This window comes from Lipotes vexillifer, unplaced genomic scaffold (assembly GCF_000442215.2).
Source record: "Lipotes vexillifer unplaced genomic scaffold, Lipotes_vexillifer_v1.1 scaffold1253, whole genome shotgun sequence".
Classification (NCBI taxonomy): domain Eukaryota; kingdom Metazoa; phylum Chordata; class Mammalia; order Artiodactyla; family Lipotidae; genus Lipotes; species Lipotes vexillifer.
The window spans coordinates 266,233-288,418 of NW_006774094.1; positions in this window are offsets into that span (position 1 = coordinate 266,233).

The window sequence follows — 22,186 nt, forward strand, 5'->3', positions numbered from 1 at the left end:
TATGTCCACCATGATAAAACTGTCTGGGTCCATTATAGCAATTATGTGCTCTTAAACATTTTCTGGCACTTTAATGTCAGTGATGATCTGATCAATATTTGTCTCCACACTAAACTCTATGCTTCATGATGGTAGCACAGTTTTTCTCACAATTTTATTCTCAGCATCTCTAGAGAATCTGACAGCATGAGAACATCAGTAAATATCTGATGAGTGACTCAATGACTGACTTAAAAAATGAGTTAACTTATTACAAAGTGCTAAGAGAGTTTTCCAACAAATATCAATAGAAAAAACAAATGCGATCTCCTTTTCAATAGGAATAAAACAGTAGATGCACTTCTTTTGGAATAGACTAAGGAACAAATATTGTCTAGCCCAACATGGTTTGTTGAGGAAAGAGACTAGTTGCAAAATAGCAGCTCAAGGCACTTCTGTGTCACTACATTTGCCCTGACAGAAGGTGTTGAGATATTTACTTCAGTCTCCGCTATTTCAGGCAGTCTGTCCTTGGCCTCCGAAAGAAAGGTGCTTCCAGAAGAGGAGAGGTGTAAGTTAAATATCTTTAAATGTTATCTCCCACTATCATTACCAGTCCTAGGAATAATAATTCTCTTTTTCTTGGCAGTTGAGTTTTTTTCTCTTCTTTACATTAAAGGATGATAACATTTATTTGCGATTGTAAATGAATGCTTTAAGTTGATGTCTTTTCTTCTTAATCTGAAAAAGTGAACTTTTCTATAGTGCATCAATATCTACCGCTCTGAAACTATCCACACTGAAGGCACAAGAAAGTCATGGTGAGCTATGAATGATGACTACCTGCAAAGAAATGGTAAGACTGTACCTTTTCTCTCTTTTCCTGGCAGGATCACTTTGCTGTGTTCTGACTTATGCTGAGTAATTGGAGTCAGTCAAATAGACAACGAGCTAATTTCCCTTTTCTCTGTCTTCTGAATGTAATACCCTCACATGCTTCAGAAGGAAATGTAACAATGTGTCTGTCATTTAAAATGAATCACTGACTGGTCAATAAAAATAGTACAAGAGAAATATGGAATTAATTTCAGAATGATACAGGTTCCTATATCCATCCAAACTTAAACTTTCCTAAGATCATTTTGGATTTAGTTCATTAGTTAGATGGCAAACAGAAGAGCCAATTTGCTGCCATCATGGAGCTTAATTTGTGTGGGTGGAGATGAACAATAAACTAGTAATCAAAAAGTAAAAGAGATCATCTCCATTTGGGTCACAATCTGTAAAAGAAATAAAAATTGTGATACAATAATGTTTAACTAAGGAATGGGGAGTTGCTACCTAAAATAAAAGATTAAAGTTAGTGAAAGTTTGGCATGATAGAAGAACAGAAGGAAGGCTAGAATAGCTGATGTAGGCTGTGGGGAAGGGAGAATTACAGCACATGGAGATGAAGAGGTAGGCAGGAGCTGGACCAAATTGAACCATACAGTCCAGTGCATGTTAAACTTTAAAAGCCTGTAAGCAGGGAAAGGCTATGATCTAAACTATGATTTGTGATTTGCTCTGTGGGGAAATTTTAGGTGGACAAGACTGAAAGTAGGAGACAAGAGGCCATTGCATTAAAAGAGTAGGGTTGACAGGGACAAGAGCTAGGGAAACAGTAGTCCAAATGGAGAAAAGTTGAGATGCATGTTCAAGGTGGTACCAATAGGGGAAGGAGGTAAGTAGGAACCAAGGTATTGGCTTGAGCTCTGGGGTATGTAGCATTTCCATTCATTGAGAAGGAGATACTGCAGAGGGAACAGTTTTTGATCAATTTTTAGGGGTTGAAAATCGTGTTTCATCATGACTATTTAGCATGCAAGCAGAGATATTTATTTTGTATTTAAATGCACCAGGCAGGATGAGGGCAGTGTCAAAGATACAAACTTTTAAAAAGTTTAGATATATTTTCTACCATAAGACTGGTTGAGATTACCCTGGGAGAAGGCCTGGGTTGAGAAGAAGAAACAAGGAGTAAAAACTTGAGATTTTAGGGGCTTCCCTGGTGGCACAGCTGAGAGTCCGCCTGCTGATGCAGGGGACACGGGTTCGTGCCCCGGTCCGGGAGGATCCCACATGCCGCGGAGCGGCTGGGCCCGTGAGCCATGGCCGCTGAGCCTGCGCGTCCGGAGCCTGTGCTCCGCAATGCGAGAGGCCACATCAGTGAGAGGCCCGCGTACCACAAAAAGCAAAACAAAACAAAAAAAACTTGAGATTTTAAAATTTTCATTTCAAACTTATGAAATGTTACAAATAAAGTACAATTTATAAGGTATAATTCCTTCCTCCATGTTCTAACTCATTTTATCCTGCCTTCGTTATCTTCCTTTTATCTGAAGAACTTACTTTGACATTTTTGCAAAGGCAGGTCTACTGGCAACAAATTCTCTGAGTTTTTCTTTCTGAGAAAGTCTTTATTTCTCCTTCACTTTTGAAGGATAATTTCACTGGGTACAGAATTTTCTAGGTTGGTAGTTTTTTTCTCCCAGCACTTTATTTCACTTCACTCTCTTCTTGCTTGCATGGTTTCTGAGAAGCTGGATGTAATTTTATCTTTGGTTCCCCTATAAGCAAGGTGGTTTATCCCCTCTGGCTTCTTTCAGAATTTTTTTTATCTTTGATTTTTCTGTAGTTTGAAAATTACATACCTAGGTGTGGCTTTTTTTTGGTTTTATCCTGTTTGGTATTTTTTGAGTTCACTGGATCTGTAGTTTGCTGTTTGACAATTAATTTGGGTAAATTCTCAGTAATTATTGTTTCAAATATTTCTTCTGTTCCTGTCTCTCTCTTCTCCTGCTGCTATTCCTATTATGTGTCTATTATACCTTTCGTAGGTGTCCCACAGTCCCTGGATACTGCTTTGCTTTCTTCAGTCTGTGTCTTTACGTTTCATTTCTCCAGGTTTCTAGATTATATTCCCTAGCTCAGAGATCCTTCCCTCAACCATGTCCAGTCCACTAATAAGCCCATTAAAGACATTCTTGATTTCTGTTACAATAGTTTTGCAATCTAGCATTTCTCTTTGGTTCTTAGGATTTCCATCTGTCTGCTTACATCGCCTGTCTGTTCTTGAATGCTGTCTACTTTATCCACTAGAGTCCTTAGTATATTCATCATAAGTATTTTATATTCTTGGTCTGATACTTTCAACAACCCTACAGTATCTGTTTTTTCTCTTCAAATTGTGTTTTTGCTTTTTGGTATGTGTTTTAATTTTTTATTGATAGGACTACATGATGTACTGGGTAAAGGAACTGCTGTAAATAGGCCTTGATAGTATGGTGGTAAGGTGTGGGGGGGGAAAGGGAAGCATTCTATAGTCTTTAATTAGGTCCCACTCTTTTAGTTAGTAAGCTTGTGCCTCTGGACTGAATTTCACAAGAATTTCTCATGTTTTTTTCTCCTTCTTTAGGTGGGACAGAATGGCTAGAGTGGCCCTAGAGCTGGGTATTTTCCTTCCCCAGGTCAGTTAGGTTTGAAAATACCCCATTACTTCAGGCTCTGGTTAACTTTTTACAAGGCAGGTCTTGTTAAGAAGAAAGGGTGCTCTGGTGTATTTCAAAATGCTTGCTTTTCCCCTACCCCTGCTAGAGGCCTGAGGGGATTTTTCTGTGATACTGTGGGAGTACGGTTAAGGTGCTGGCGATAAATCTTACAGTACTGTGGGGTCCCCTACAACTGGGGCTCCCTGTAGCCTCTGCTCTCTGAGCTGTCCACACCAAACCTCCAGCAATTGATCAAGCAGAGGTCAGGGTTTGCTCTCCCGGCACAGGGCTTATTCTCCTGGTGGTTTCTGTTCAAGTAAGCTGGGGCTCCCTGTATTCACCTGTCAGTCTCTCGGAATCGTCAGTCTCTCCAAATTGTCAGTCTCTCCAACCTTGGGGGCAGTGGTTTTCCCTGCATTCTCTCCTGTCTTAAGGATCGAAGAAGAGTTGTTGATTTTCAATCTGCTCAGCTTTTTACTTGTTAGTAGGACAGAGTGGTGACTTTTGGGTTCCTTACATGTGGAACCTGGTCGTTAGTATTATTTTTTTAAGACAATTTTTTTTAAATTTGGGGGAATGTACAAATGGCAGAAGTTGCTGGTCCAGACTCATTTAAACTATTCCAAAGTGAGGATGCCCATATTTGTACATCTCCTCCAGGTGAAAAGAGATAAATTCGTATCACACTATGAAATGCAGTAATTCAGCTGTTATTAGAGCTGTTAATGGATTATAATAAAACTGTCTGCCCTTTGAACGCAGCACAGGCACTAATACATTATAATAGTTCACTTTCATTAAGAGACAAATTGACATTAACTTGGTAAATTTTGTCAACATTCGATACTTATTTCTAATTTCCAGATATTATTATCTGTACTAAAATGCTCATTCCACTCAAAGGGCAGCAAGTCCTACCTTGAAAGAGTTACTCATGTGTTTAAATCTGTTCTGTTGATTGCCTACCCATAATTCTGAGCAATTACCTAACTCTGCTAGCCATAATTATATAACTATGTCAATTTCACTTTTTTTTCAACAAGAGAAGTATTGCATATTAAGCTTCTATAGGAAATCTGTATGTATCTCTATATAGTATCTCTATAGCCATCTTGGTTTGAATACCAGCTTTATTGCTTAAAAGTTATATATCTTTGGGCAATTTGTTTAACTTCTATAAGCTTTAATTCCATCACCTTTATAATGGCAATTGTAATAACAGCATGTACTTCCATCGGTTATTACGAAGCTCAATGAGATAATGCAATTAAAATATTAAAGTGTTTAACAATGTTTCTGTCATATAGGAAGAACTTGATAAAGTCATTGCTTTAATTAAAAATATACAGAAGAAATATAATAAACTGTTATTAATAAATGCATATACATTTGATAACAATATACCACTAAAGAGATTTTACTTCTCACTCAAGAAGTAGGAAATTATTGTAAGCATTTATTCAAGTGGTTGAAATAGTAAACATATCTGCATTTTCAGATCACTGTGAGATATTTGAGAATTGATGATATTGAAAGATTAATGTCAATTAGACCAGTGGGAAACAGAAATATACAAACACAGAAGAGTAATGATTAAAAAAAAAAAAAGAAGAAGAAGAACGTAGATGTAATGGGTATAAAGTTGATTGTCTCCAAAAGCAAGGTCTGTGTTTAAAATGAGCCTGCTTGGTTTTCTTTGTGACACATACCAGGCATCCTTTAGTAAGAAATAACAATTCAGAGAAGTCTATACTATTTTACAGCCTCCGAAGGTAAATTCGTCATTGCCCAACATTATGTTTCTGTGTCCTATCTAACTTCACTGTCATTAATTGAAATTCCTCCCCAAATCCTGCAGACAGTGGTTGCCATCAATAAATTTCCAAAATGCTTATTTTATATTTACTCTTTTCCTTTGACTTAATGATAAACTTAGGAAGAGTCTGTTATGGAATGTTAGGCAAAATCCATTTTATGTCAGATGCCATGCAGAACTTTCCCACCATAAATACTACAAAGGATAGCATGTAAATTCATACACTTACAGGGGTTGTTCAAACAGAAACTAAAAGATAAGTTGTTAGAGGTATAATTAAAATAATTCATCTTCCATACAATAAAGATGCATTTTAAACTGTTAGATAAAGAACGAAATACTAACAGGATATCAGTCTGATATTATTTACTGATTCAAATGTACCAATATAATATGATTTTGTCTAAAGATATACGGCCAGAACAATTTTGTATATACTGTTTTTAATCTATCAAAAAAGCTCTGAAATCTAAATAAGTAAATTAAAAACTCCACAGAGACAATGAAAGAGAAACTTAAAGAGAGAGATAAGAAAGAGAACTAATTATTATTGACCATATTGTTTTGTCAGTTGTTATGCTAGGTATTTAATTTACTTTTTCTCTGTCCTCAAAACACATCTACTAGGTAGGAAACATTATTCAGATTGGTCGCATAACACAATTTGTAAATGGCAGAGCCAGCATTTAAACTCAGTTATCTCTGACTCCACAACCTACGTGAAAAAAGTAGAAATGAGGGGTAGTAGAGTTAGGTATTATTATTATTTTTTCTGTATGTCACATACTAATAGACATGTAGACACAGTATTAGAATAATAAAAAGAAAAAGTAACTTGTGAGAGACCAAAAATATTTTACAAACACTAAATCCCACTAAGGATGTCATAGGACCATGTGTATATTAGCTTTAAATCATTTTACAGATTTGTTTTGATTGGCAGAGTCTATAGACATTACTCAGGAGCTACATTAAAAGTACAATTATCTTAATGTGATTGTTTTCAATCTCAATACGGTTTATGCATGAAAATATCTAACCCTAATAACCTTTTCTTCTCTATATTCATATTTATGTAGATCTTAGAAGAATAAGGAAGAGGGTAAAATATTCAGGTCAGGAGAAGGAAGAATAAATTATGTTTAAGATAATAGGTTTTTGAATTAGACATACCTGTCTTTTACTCCTAGCTCTGCTGAGATTAAGTGTGATCCTCTAAAACGATTTTCCTGTCTTGTTTACTCATCTGTGCAATACAGTAATATTATTGCCACTTTAAATTTGTTAGGAGGATTAAATGAATAAAAAGAAGACAACACAGTGACTAATAAATTAGTGAATACACAATACACGGAACCCACTTTTTGGATATTTGACAGCTGACAGCTTTCATGCTTCATCCCTTCTTCTTCCCCTTTGCTCATTATCTGGGTCGGCTTACGAGAAAGTGGGATGCTCCCCCTTTTGGCTCAAGCGTAGGTTCCAAAAACACAAGCCCCTGCTCAGACACAAAACCCCTCCCCTAACCACAAGGGAATTTCCTTTCCGTCTCAAGTCATTTTCAGGGCAACTTGGTAAGTCTCCCAGCTCTCCTCGGAAAACTTCATTAGGTAACTAGTAAATCTTTTCATATGGTATTGTGTGTGTGGCTCCATCAGCCTCAAACTCCAAATTAAATTTTGGGTGGAGGTCTCTCTCACTTCTGCAGAATGGCAACAACAGAGGTGTAGGTTTCTATGTATTTCTATTAAATTTTAGTTATATCTTATCCATTCATTTATTAATTTACACACTCCACCAATCTTGTGGAGAATCTACTCTTTGTAGATACTGACCTAACACTCTGTTTGCTATGGTTAAGAAAAAAAAAGCAGCGGCACATCTTCTGTCCTCATGGAATGCACAGATTAGTAAGTAGATAATAACAAAATTACAGAAAAATATTTAATTAGAGACTGTAAGATGGACTAGCAAAAATGTAAGATGTTGGTGGGGGAAGGAATGAATTAGGAATATGGAATTAACAGAAACTACTATATATAAAATAGACAAGCAACAAGGATTTACTGTATAACACAGAGAACTATATTCAGCATCTTTTAATAACCTGTAATGGAAAACAATCTGAAAAAATATATATGTAACTGAATCACTTTGCTGTACACATGAAACTAACACAATATTGTAAATCAATTATACTTCAATAAAAAAAATATATAAGATGTTATTAGATTTTATTAGTCAAGAAAATTTACTGCTCTAAGGATGCCAGAGAAGGATTTTTCTCAGCAAGTAAATGTTTAATTTAAGACATGAATGATTAGTAGCAGTTAGTTTCTCAAGGTCTGTGGATCTAAGGTTAGTGACAGGAGGAGGAGGAAAGGCATTTCCAACAGAAAGAGCAGCACAAATAAAGCTCCGGATGGGGGCTGTGGTGGGTGAGACGATTATCTTTAAGATTTCATTAAAAGGCTCCTGAAAGTCTAGTGTGGTTCTGATGTAGTGTGCAAGCAGCACAGAGAAAAGACGAACAGAAGAGTAGATATGTGTCTGATCAGGAGGGTCCTCTCAATAAACATATAACTAATAACTTATTTTAAAGTGTGCACATTTAGGAAGATATGTGAAATTGGCAATGAAATGGCGTGTGGGCACACACCACAAAGACATATATAAGGTTAGTGTTAGTTTTGATTTTTTAGTTTGTTTTCTTTTTTTTAAATTTTCTTTTAAGGCATGCTCGAAAGGAGAAGAAATTTTATTTTAGAAAAGCAGCTCTGATTTCTTTGCATTCCTTACTATGAAAAACTAACATTCTCCAAGAAAAAGAAGAGAATTTTAAACTTCCAATTTAATCTAGGAAGATTTGAAAAATTATTTTTTATGGAAATGACATATTGAGGAAAAAATAATGAATTCCAAAAGTAGTGGGAAAAATAAAATAAAATAAATGGTAGCTGATTTGATATAAATGTCTGCTCTGCTTGACAGCGATTCAGGTTCAGATCACAATGAAACTAAGGAGACGCAAATAGCTTCATCTAACACCAACTAGAATACAAGACATACAAGACAGTGTGCAGAGCACGAGCGTGGTCAGGTTCTCATGACTCCCAGGAATATCATCCAATATTCCCACTTGATAATTTGCAATTACATGGTCAAATTAGAATAGAAACTGAATGACCTCAGCTATTTTATATTCCCATGACTGAAGATAAAGAGATGATAGATAGGTAAACAGCTAATGATCAGGTGGTAGGCAGCCTCTAAAATGGCTCTCAGTAATCACAGTCTCCTATTTATGCCCTTGTGTAATCCGCTCCCTTGCATGTGAGTACTGATTCACTCGTAAGGAATAAATTATAAGAAAAATGGTAATAAAAAACTAACTTCTTTTATGCTCTCCCTCTTTTGCTCTCACTTGCTCTGACAGAATCCATCTTTCATGTTTAGCTGCTGAAAGAGTGAAGAACTGAATTCTTCCAACAACCATGTTTGATTTTGGAAGAAAATTTTCCCTTAGTTGAATCTTGAAATATGTACATTCACAGTCAACATCTTGATTGCATCCTTGTGGCAGATATTGAGCCTAAAGACTAAGCTAAGCATTACCTAAATTTCTGATCAGCTGAGAAACTGAGAATTTACAAGTATTTATTGTTTTAAGACACTAATTTATTACTTGGCAAGAGAAAAATAATTCACAACATAATTTTGATATGAAAAGCCAGATCATTGTAATAAATGCTGACAGGTGAACAGATTAGACATAAAAAACATCCTGAACTATTATTTTCCATGGAAGGAAGTCCCTAGTAGGTATTTATTCTTAACATTGATAGAATTACATTGTTCTATTGTTTCTGGTATATTTAGCAGTGAGGGAGAGTGAAAAGTGTTCTGATCACTTGATTATGTTATTTTATATTTGTCATTTTTATCTGTTATTTTTAAGAATTTACTTTTGATATTACTAGGCTATATATGGATGTGAATTTGATATATATTATAGGTTGGAACTAAAATCTCATGTCATTCTTCAATTCTAGAAATTTCTCACCACTTAAAATTTTAATTACTTGATCTCAGTTATTTATTATATTCATTGGCTGTGACAATACTTGTGTGTATATTTGGTTATTAAAAATTGTGTTTCATATATATTAACTTCTCTTTCATAATTTTATCTCATTATAGTTAATCCTGATTTCCTGAGACCTAACCTTCCATTCACTAATTCTGTCTCCAACTGTGTATACCATATACCATATTTTTAAGTTTATCTAGTTATAATTTACATGTTATAAATTTAAGTTCTTTAAAGCATACAATTCATGGGCTTCCCTGGTGGCGCAGTGGCTGAGAGTCCACCTGCCCATGCAGGGGACACAGGTTCGTGCCCCGGTCCGGGAAGATCCCACATGCCGCGGAGCGGCTGGGCCCGTGAGCCATGGCCACTGAGCCTGCGTGTCCGGAGCCTGTGCTCTGCAATGGGAGAGGCCACAACAGTGAGAGGCCTGTGTACCGCAAAAAATAAAAATAAAAAAAAAGGAAATCTCTACCATAATATTTAACCTCCATGTTAAAATTTTCTATTATTATTATAAATATTATATATTATTTAAACTTTTATTTCCAGTATTTTTTCATATACATCTATTATTTTAAAGTCCACATTTGCTCTACTTTTTCCATATGTTCATTAGTGTATTTTCTCTTTCACTGAGTATGTTTCACTTCTTTTCCTGAATTGTACTTCAACAAATGCCTATTTTTTTTTCTGTATACTTATATGTGTAATTTATATTGTATGGATTCCTTAATCATGCTTGGTTTGTGAAATACTTCTTATCTGGCAGTTGGTTCTATTATTATCTTATGGAAATCACTGGTTCTAATCTTTACCTCCTTGGTATTATAAATGTGGGCACTTCATCCAGAATCTGGAATAAAAATTATTGGTTATAGCAAGGTATGCATGGTTCTCTTTCAGGTTATGATCCGCAGCAGTTGAAGAGTATTCCATCATCAACATGTCATAAGTTTGCGGCTTTTATATTCAGTTGCAGAGATGCAGGTACCTGCTTTACATGTTGCCTTGATTCATTAGTTCTGCAGACAATAAAACTCCAAGCCATATAACATGTGTGTTTCTCTGGGGCTCACACTTTTTAACTCATTTTTTTCATTTCTCACATCATAATACTTTCTTGATTTCAATATTAACAATGCATTATTGTGATTTGTGTTTATTAAAATTGTTTATTAAATTTATTACTGTGATTTAAGTTTATTAAAATTAACCAATTTTCATATAATTAAAGATGAACGTCAGTAAAAGTTTAAATAAATGGATATTATTTACATGCCATTATTTGTTAAAGACAAAAAATAACTGAATAACTTTTTCTCTTGTTAGGTTATTTTAGACATGAAATAAGCAGTCACTGGCTTTTTTTTCCTTTCTGTTTCTCTTATGTCTAATTAATGAAATTTGAAAGTGGACTTTTTAACTTTCAGGATAACAGTGTGTGTGTTTGTGTGTTTTAATTTGACTTCTAAATATAGTTCTCATTACTGTGGGAGTGCAAGAAAGAATAAGGATAATTATGGGACACAATTTCTTCTGTGAGACGCATATCAATCTTGCTCTTTAAGAGGAAAATTCGGATGTAAAGATAGCTGGACAGTATAAGAAACCTCACAAATTATTTTAAAGTTAGTTACATGTATTGTAGATAAGTTAGAGGAGATGCTTAATTTTGATAAAGTGTCCTCAACTGGATACCTTTTCTGTCTATCCAGTTTTCTTTCTCTGTTTACAATATTTTTATTTTATGGAAATTGCAAGATATACATTAAAGTTATAGCACAGAAACAGGTGTAGGCCACAAGGATCATCAGTTACTCCAAGCAGCAGGGCTGTCTAGCTCAAAACTCTAAGACTAAGCCAAGGGAGGATCATTTAACTTTACAAAGCAGAACTAAGCCTTGGGGAGAAAGAGTATTTTGCTGAGAAAGCAAAATCATGTAAGATTATAGGTGGCCATTTATTCAGACTTGTTCAGAAAACCAAGTAGTAGCTTTTCCTAGCTTAGTGGACACTAGCTTATCCCTGTTTGACACCATGTATCTCAACTGATGCTCCAGCACATCTCCTTACCCTCCCTACCACTTGCTCTGATTTTCTGGTCTCACACCATCATGACCCCTAGATTTAGTCTCATTGGCAAGGGCCGCCAATAAACTCACATTGAGCTCTACAGCTTCTGCTGCTTCAGGTAATTAATGGCACAATGATGCCATTTCCTACATGTCGCACATCATGTGTCTTGGCTCACCTGATGCAAGTTCCCCAAGGCATGAAATTATGTGCAATTATTTTTTTATGCCGCTTGAGAACTAATGTGGTGGTCTGCAAATAAGTTATTTCATCAAATAGTTGATAACTGAGTGCAGAGTCTTCCTTTTCAGAGAAAACAGTATAGGTCTTATATTTACAATCTAAGGAGGAAGTAGCTATTTTTGCCATGTGGATGAAGCCCATTATCATACCTACATTAAATCATTGATTTTTCTTTTTTTTCTGGTGTGTTTAATTTCATTTCCCAATTTTTGATGCCAGAATACAGAAATACAACTAATTTTAAAAAATAGACCATAAATTAAATAACCTTGCTACAATTGTTAGTTTTAGTAGATGTTTCAAAGACCTCAGGATTTCTACAGATGTGTTTGTGTCATCTGTGAACAAAGAAAGTTTTACTTCTTCCTCTCAAACATGTATGCCATTTTTTTTTCTTTTTATTAATTTACTGTATTGTCTGGATCTTCCTGAAAAATGTTGAATAGAAATGGTGAGAGGAGACATTTTTGCCTTTTTCCTGCACGAAGGGAGAACATTTCACTTTTTCATCATTAAAAATGACTTTGGTTGTAGGACTTTCACAGATAAACTTTTTTCAGGTTGAAGAAATTCCATTCTATTCCTTTTTTTTGAAAATAGCTTTTTTAAAAAATATGAAAACATGTTGAATTTTTAAATGTCTTTTCTGTGTCTATTAATGTGGTCAATGGTTACTTTAGTATATTACACATTGAATTATTTCGATTGACTTTAAAATGTGAAAATGAGCTAGTTTTTTGCATAAACTTATTGGTCATGAGGTATTACTAGTTTATTGCTGAAATCAATGTGACAACATTGTATAAATCATTTTTGTGCCTACGTTAATGAGGCATACTGATACAAATTTTACTTGTAATGTCTTTCTTTGGTTTTCGAATCTGAAAAATGCTAGCCCCATGAAATGCATATGGAAGTCCTTTCTCCTCTATATTTAAAAGAATTTATGTAGCATTGAAAATATACCTTCTTTAAATACTTGATAGAATTCAACATTGAAGATATCTGCACCTACAGTTTTCTTTGGGTAGTGTTTTTATATTTAAAATTCTATCCCTTTAGTATATACAGGACTGTTCAAATTCCCTAACAGCTGTATTCAGCTGGTGGCTTGGTTGGGATTGATTGATCTATTATATCTCACTCACATATTTGTGGCCATAGCTGGCATGTTTGAAATGGCTGGGCTCTCTCTTCAAGTGATCTGTTATCTTGGGTTTCTTCAAAGTATGATGATCTCAGGGTTTCAACAGAATGATAGCAAAAGCTTTAAAGTGTTTTAATATTTAGAATCAAGTCACATAATCCCATATCTGTGCATTCATTTAGGGAAAAGCATGTCACAAGACCTAACCACATTTAAGGAGAGGAAAAATAGACTCTACCCCTTGATGGGGGGTCAGCGGGGGGCGGTCTGCAAAGAATGTGGCTGTGTTTTTTACCACTGCATTCTCTCTGATCACAATTTTTAATTTATATGTAAAATTAATTTAAATCTTACCAAGACTCACAAAAGACTCTAATAATTATGGTATCTGGCTCAAAGCTAGGATCTTGTGGTTTGCATTTGGCCTGAATACTGAGAAGGCCCTCTTAATGGCTCATCTTGACTCCTAGTCTTAAGAAATAGAAAGACAATTTATATTCCCCTTACTTCACCTCAGTCATTTCCACTATGAGAAGAAAAGAAAGCGCATAATGTCCACTGGATGGTAGCTGCCCTGAAATCCAGTCAGTCACATGCCACCAGTTCTCTGATTTTGGGTATAGCGACTATCCCTTGATTAGTTATAATTCTGCTGTCTGAGTATGGTTTCATAACAATCTATTTTCTCTGCTCTCGGTTCTACCCTTGGAAATGTCTTTCCTGTACAATGAAAAATGGCCCATGTTTACATTTGAAAATCTCACGAAGACTGCTTCCTGCCTATAGAAAATAGAGGCCCTTTTAGTTAAATCTGATTCATCCCTCTTAATAAGTTTGTGTTTTTCTTAGAAATGTGACTGTGGTTTACTGCATGACACTTAAAGCCACATTCATAATTCTTCTCAGCATAGACCTGTGGCTGCTTTGGGTAGAGTGTCAGATTGCTGTGGGACAACGTCCTTATGAGTCTTAGAACCACTTGTGTGTAGCTGAGAGGGTTCCAAGCATCAGCTTAACTTTCTCTGAGATATTTACAAAAGTCTTACAGTCACACCCTTAATTTGATCTTCATCTTAACGCTGTTTTATACAATACTTGAATCTTTTGCTAGCTTGAGAGCCTGGGCATTAGGATAGTTTGGTTTTACAGCAGATCATGCTCTTGTCTCTCAATACATTCTCTACATTCTGCATGTTAACTAAACAGTCTCTTTCTTTGTGTTCATATCTTTCTTTCCATATTTTACCATATGCAAGCAAAAGAAAAAGCCAGTTTTCAGCATTCTACCTGGAAATCATCTTAATCAGATTCACAACTTCATTGGGATGGGCTCTATCTTTCAAGTTACCAGGCAATTTGGTTCTGCCACTGCACAATACTCATTAGCTTTTTCAGCCTCTAATTGAAATTTCTTTTTTCCTTTAGCGTCCCCTCACCACCCTTTCAGATTCCTGTGACAGCTGATGCCAACACCAGTTGGTTTAATTTTTTTTTTTATGGCAGCTTCTTGTGTAATAAATCACCCCATACCTGATGGCTCAAAACAACAATATGTTATTATTTATTACAATTTAATGGGTTGGCTAGGCACTGTTTCTTTTCGCTGTACATTGAAGGCATTTATCTCATTTGCTGAGTCTCTTCAATTTGGAAATGCTCAGTCACCATTACTTGAAATATTCCTTCTGAGCACCTCTCTATTCTCTCGTGGGACTAAAATTTCTCACATATTAGACATTCTGACCAGGTACTACCTATCTCCTTCAGTGTTTTCTTTTCCCTCCATTCTTTTTCTCTTGTACTCTGTCCTCTGTCTTCATTGTCTCAAATTCAGTATTTTCTTGTGGTGTGCCTGTTGTCCATCTAATTAATTGGTAATGTTGTCCTTCAGATATACAGTGCTGATTTTATATATATATATATATATATATATATATATACACACACACACACACACACACACACATATATATGTATATATATATATATATTACGCTGGCCTCTCACTGCTGTGGCCTCTCCCATTGCGGAGCACAGGCTCCGGACGTGCAGGCTCAGCGGCCATGGCTCATGGGCCCAGCCGCTCTGCGGCATGTGGGATCTTCCCGGACCGGGGCATGAACCCATGTCCCCTACATCGGCAGGTGGACTCTCAACCACTGTGCCACCAGGGAAGCCCAGATTTTATATTTTTATAGATTCAAATTACTGTTAAAATTCTACATTTTTTACCTCTATCTTATATTTTCTTTCTCTTTTTTAAACTCTAATCATAATTATATTGTCTGCTTTACTAACCCCAATACTTTGATGATGTCTGGGTATGCTTTTATTGTTAAGTGTTTTTATACTAAGCTCAGATGTACCTTTCTTTTCGCATTATATTGTTATTTTATATTGGCTCTTGTAGATGATCATTGTAGTTTTTTTTTTTTTTAATTATGTCACATTGCTCTAAAATTTACTTTTTTTAAAAGTAGGTAAATTGCTTGCAGATCACCTTGACGCTGTCAAGTCTTGGTGGTGTTTGTTAATCTTTGCTGATGTAGGTCTGTTTTAGTTTTGCCTGTAGTCATGGAATGCAGCCCTTGTTTCTAAGATATGCTTCTTCTGCTGGTTAATTTGTGTGCCGACTTGACTGAGCCATGGCATATCCAGAATTTGGTTAAAAATCGTTTCTGGGTGTGTCCTTGAGGGTCTTTCTGGATAAGATTAACATCTGAATCAGTAGATTGAGTAAAGTGGATTGTCCTCCCCTGTGTGAGTGAGACTCATCCAATCCACTGAAGGCCTGAATATTACAGGTTGAGTAAGTAAGAACTGTTCCTCTCTGTAAGTCTTCAACCTGGGCTATCAGCATCCTCCTGCCTTCTGACTCAGACTGAAATTGACACCATTTGTTTTCCTGACTCTCAGCCCTTCCATTCAGGCTGGAACTAAACCATCAGCTCTTCTGGGTCTGCAAATTTCTGGCTACAGATGTTGAGACTTCTTACCCTCCATAACCACATGAGCCAATTTCTTATAGTAAATCTCTTTATATTTATTATATATCCTATTGGTTCTGTTTACTTAGAGAGCCCAGACTAAGAGAGTATTTGTATCCCAGGCATGTCCATTTTAGTGCCTACATTGAAGACACATAGTTCTCATCTTGTACACCTCATGTTGGTTGAGCTCAAAGTCCAATTTTGTCTCTCAATCACCAGGAGGACTCTGAAATCTCTTACTGGCTCTCTAGCTTCACAAACAAGTATTCTGAAATAAGTCTTTTGGAGCACTGAACATGTATGGAACTGAGAGAAATAATAATGTAGATTTTGAGGGATTTCTTTTTTGCTGCTATATTCGCTCTAGAAACTTGCACTCAGCAATTCAAACCATGATTATATTCTCCACCCAGAGACAGCTGCCCTCTGCTTTGCCATGATTTCCCTGTGCCACTGTTTGGAAATACGCCTGAAAAACTGGGATTTCCAAGTTGAAATTGATTACTATTTAGCTAGATTACTAAATGAATGTATGAATCTTTTTATACTCTACATTTTTGTCAATAATCAAATTTAAAAGTCTATGAAGATTTTTTGTTGTAAAGTGAAGAATTTGGTCTCAACCAAAAAGAAAAGGTCTAGGCTTGGTCCCATGTCCTGGGAGGTAACCTCTTAAACCCTTGGAATTTCCCCACTGACAGGAGTGTCTATTATTTATGGATCACACCTGATATGATAGGGGGTGGCTCATGGTAAGCTCCCCAACTATGTAATGTCATTTCAACTTCTACTAAGTTGGGAAGCTGGAAACTGAGTTCAACAAAATGGCAAATCAACCAATCAACCATGACTATGTAGTGAAAATTCAGTAAAAACTCTGGACCTCAAAGACTGAATGAGGGACTTCCCTGGTGGTTAAATGGTTAAGCCTCTGTGCTCCCAGTGCAGGGGGTCCAAGTTCGATCGCTGGTCAGGGAACTAGATCTCACATGCTGCAACTAAGATCCCACATGCCGCAACCAAAGGAGCCTGCATGTCACAACTAAAGATCCCACATACTGCAATGAAGACCCAGCACAGCCAAATAAATAAATAAATAAATACTTAAAAAAAAAAAAGATTGAATGAACTTCCCTGGTTGGCAGTACTCTGTGTATGTAGTCACACAGTATGTCTAGTGGTAGATAATTCTGTCTATGACTTCATGGAAGAGGATGAACAGAAGCTCCATGTTTGGTCCTTTCCTAGTCTCTTCCCTTTGCATTTCTTCTTTTGGCTGGTTCTGATTTGTACCTTTTCTCCGTAATGAATGTATCCATAAAAGTAAGGTTGCAGTAAGTACTGTGAATCTTTATAGCAAATTATGAAATATCAGTGTGGTTTTGGGAAACCCCTGAATTTGCTTTTGCTTTGAAAAGTCTTGAGCAGACTCAGCAGTTTGGCTAATGCCAGGTAATGAGTCAGAATAATGTGGCAGCAAAATATTACCAATTGCAGATCTTGAATTCTATATGCAGAGAAATTATCTATCAAAAGTGAAGGAAAAATGAAGACTCTCTAAGACATACAAGAACTGAAAGAAATCACTAACAGACCTGCCCTGTGAGAAATGTTAAAAGAAGTTCCTTAGGGAGAAGAAAAATAATCCAGGTCAGAAACTTGGATCTACATAATGAAAGAAAGAATATTGGAGAAGGAATAAGTGGAAGGAATAAGAAGAAGGAATAAGGTAAAATATCGTATTTTATTTCCATTATTCTCAATTGATCTAAACTATAACTGTTTAAAGTGACAATAGTAACAAGCTATTGGGTAATTGTAGTTTATAAATAAGTAAAATGAATGACAGCAATGTCACAAAAGACAGGAGGAAGGAGTTAGAAATACTCTGCTACAAAGTATCTGCACTACACATAAAGTGGTATAGTATTACTGGAAGGTAGACTTAGATTAGTTATAAATGTAGATTTCAAACACAAAGATAACCACTAAATTTTTTTTAATGTATAATTGTTGTCCTAAGAGAGGAGATTAAAAACAATCAAATAAAAGGCTCATTTAAATCCAGAGAAGAGAAAAACAAAGAATAATTGTAATAATTAGAATACTTTTAAAAATATGGTAGATATTAATCCAAATGTATTTGAAATCTCTTCAAATGTTAATGATCTATATACATCAATTAAAAGACATCAACTTTTAGAAAAGATAAAGACACAACTATATATTTTCTATAATAAAGTCATTTCAAATATAAAAACACAAACAAGTTATAAGTAAAGAGATAGAGGAAGATATCTAATGCTAATGCTTATGAAAAGAAATCTGGAATAGCTATATTCAAATTTTTATGATAAATTGAATCATAAAAAATAATGTTCTGAAAAAAGTAAGAAAGAGGCACAAATGGTTTCACTGATGAATTCTACCAAACACTTATGGAAAAAATGATATTGGTTTCCTACAGTTTCTTCCAGGATATATAGCAGAGGGAAATGTTACAAACTCATTCTATGAAACCACCATTATCCTAACACTAAAATCAGGTAAAGACATTGCAATAAAGGAAAATTACAGACCAATATATCTCATGAACACAGATGCAAAAATCAATGAAATATTAGCACACAGAATCCAACAATGTATATGAAAAATTATATATGATGACTAAGTGGGATTTATTCTAGATACGCAAGGCTAGTTGAAAATCTGAAAATCAAATAATGTAATCCACCTTATTGACAAGATAAAGAAAAATCATATAATCATGTCAACTGATACCAAAAAGCATTTGACAAAATCCAATAACTTCATAATAAAAAATAAAAATTCTCAGCCAAGATTAGAGAAATTCCTCAAGTTAATAAAGAGCATATATAATAAAAACTATAGCTAATATCCTAATTAATCTTAGTAACTGGGTGTTTTCAGCCTAATATTGGGAACAAGGCAAGGATGCCCTTTCACCACTTCTAATAAACATCATACTGGAACAAGAAAAGAATATAAATGGTATCAATTGGAAAGGAAGAAATAAAACACTTTTATTCTCAGATGTATAAAAAAGAGACAACAGGCCCAAAACAGAGTCACTTGTGGACCTCAAAGATTGAATGAGGGACTTCCCTGGTGTGCACAGTGGTTAAGACTCTGTGCTCCCATCATCAGCAAACCAAGACTTAACACCTAACCTAAGTGCAGTCTCAAACCCCCATCTAACTTTTAAGTAGTCAATCTGGAATTACCTTGTCAGGCCCATGGAGGTAATCTGCCCAATAGGTCTTCCTGTTCTCCTTAGCTGGGCAACCTTGCCTATAACAATGCATTTTTTGCTAATAATTTTCTTTTTTTCTGTCCCATTTCTGCCTTTAAAAAACTTTTCTACAGCTCAATGGAGCTCCTTTCTATTTATTTCTAGATAGGATACTGCCTGATTAATGAATTGTTTAATAAAGCCAATTAGATCTGTAAAATTTACTCTCATGAAATGTTGTTATTTAATAGATTTGGTGGCAGTGGTGGGACTGAGGCAGACTTCTGACAGCATTCAGGGTCAACAAGAAAGACAGGCATGGTGACTGTGAACCCTTTGAATGCACTGTCTTTCTCACCCTTTCTGAAGGTCATGGGTAAGTTCTTTCTTGGTTCTGACTTCGAGTTCTTTGTGTCAAGCTCCTGATCTGATTGGCTTTCCAGTTCACAGTGCCCCATTTATGTGGAGCCCTGAGTCTGCAGTCCCCATTGGTCGAGGTCTAATGGTTCAGCCCTTTCCCCCAGTCCCAAGTACCACAGTCATTGCTCTGATACATGAAGGGCATTCTATTTGTCTGTCTGCAGTAACTCCTAAAGCACAGCTCTCGGTTCTGTCTGCAGATCCCACACTGGGAACTTTGGACAATTTTATCTGCAGTTTGCCCTCTGTTTGTAATTATTCCCCAGATTCCATGTTAGGAATTGCTGGTAGCAGCTGTAGTTCTCTGTTATTTGGAATCAGTCTGAAGTCTTCATTATTTTGGGTCTACTGGCTCAGGTCTTTCCCCAAGCTCCAGTTTGCTGGTTATTGCTGGTTTGTTAATATGTACGTTTAAATAAACTATTGCTAACAAGGGTCACTGAAGCCAAAAAGCTGCCAAAAATAAATTGGTGGCCATGGATCAAGCATTTAAGAGCTTTTATGAGCATTAGGCACCTAATTCAAAGACTCCCTTATTAGGATAAGTTGGTCACTAAGCAGGTTCCATCGACAGTAAGTCACCCACCAACTTCAAGTGCCATGAGGTACTCTATAAAACATCACACCATTTTCAATCTAGCAGCACATCCCTCTTATGTATTAGTTTGGCTTTGAGAAACCCAAAGGCTTAGCTAAAATAAATAATAATAAAAGTGGGATCCTTAAAATCCAGCATTAAGTGCCATCTTCTGGCACACCTGCTTATTTTATATCTAAGAACTGCAGCCCCAGAAGCTGTATATGTATATACAAGGACGAAGAAATCTTATACAAACAACCTAGAATTACAATGGCCACTATGGGGAGCCTTCCAATTAGACAAGATCGTTCATTTAAGAAACGCACTTGAGGGGCTTCCCTGGTGGCACAGCTGTTGAGAATCTGCCTGCTAATGCAGGGGACACAGGTTCGAGCCCTGGTCTGCGAGGATCCCACATGCCGCAGAGCAACCAGGCCCGTGTGCCACAACTACTGAGCCTGCGCGTCTGGAGCCTGGGTTCCACAACAAGAGAGGCCGCGATAGTGAGAGGCCTGCACACTGCGATGAAGAGTGGTCCCCGCTTGCCACAACTAGAGAAAGCCCTCGCACAGAAACGAAGACCCAACACAGCAAAAATAAATTAATTAATTAATAAACTCCTACCCCCAACATCTTAAAAAAAAAAAAAGAAACGCACTTGAAATCAGGGTTACTATATCAAACAAGCAGAATGGGATACCTATTTTTATTGGTATACAGAAACTCCCCAAAGACTTCAAAATTCCAAAATAACTTCATTGACAAACTTGTGGCAAAAGGCTAATGACAATTTAAAGACACAAGGCCATAAACAAAGTGTGCCAAATGATTAGCCTTACAGCTACAAAAGCTTCAAGGCCAGAGACCTCAAAAGAACACGCATGCCTCCCCCATTACACCTGCCTAACAATCCATCATCAAAACGCTGGCCCAGAAATTGATGTCTCATTTGTAATGGACTGGGACTCTGGAAAAGAGATTGTCTTCAAATGGCCTATGCAAATTTTTCAACATCAATTCCACACCCCCATCTCTACATTCAAAGGAGGGCCCCTAAATAGTCCCCTCCAGAGCTGATTACTCTCTGAGGGATCTTCTGGTAAATGGCTATATTATTCTACTCAACAGCCAAGGGGAAACTAAAAATAAAATTAATAAAACCCCTTGTCAAATTCTGGTAAATAGAGCTACCCTCTCCAAATTAGACCCCACTCAGAACCTGCAGGTAGGACCCTGGAAAAACTGACAGAAGTCAACAAAGTGTAAGAATTCTTACCAGGGTCAGGATTCCCGAAACTCTGCCTGTAGTGTCCTGTTGAGAGAGGAAAATAAAATTTAATACAGAGAGAGACCTTCAAGATGGCGGAAGAGTAAGACGCGAAGATCACCTTCCTCCCCACGAATACATCAGAAATACATCTACATGTGGCACAACTCCTACAGAACACCTACTGAACTCTGGCAGAAGACCTCAGACCTCCCAAAAGTCAAGAAACTCCCCACGTACCTGGGTACAGCAAAAGAGAAAAAAAAAAACATAGACAAAAGAATAAGGATGGGACCTGTGCCAGTGGGAGGGAGCTGTGAAAGGAAAGATTTCCACACACTAGGAAGCCCCTTCACGGGCGGAGACTGCGGGTGGCGGAGGGGGGAAGCTTCGGAGCCGCGTAGGAGAGAGCAGGCACAGGGGTGCGGAGGGCAGAGCGGGGAGATTCCCGCACAGAGGATCGGTGCCGACCGGCACTCACCAGCCCGAGAGGCTTACATGCTCACACGCCGGGGCGGGCAGGGGTTGGAAGCTGAGGCTTGGGCGTCCGTCGGAGCGCAGGGAGAGGACTGGGGTTGGCAGCGTGAACACAGCCTGCAGGGGGTTAGTGCACCATGGCTAGCCGGGGGGGGAATCCGGGAAAAGGCCTGGAGCTGCCGAAGAGGCAAGAGAACATTGTTTCCTGGTGCACGAGGAGAGGGGATTCAGAGCGCCGCTTAAAGGAGCTCCAGAGACGGGCGCGAGCCAAGGCTATCAGCGCGGACCCTGGAGACGGGCATGAGACGCTAAGGTTGC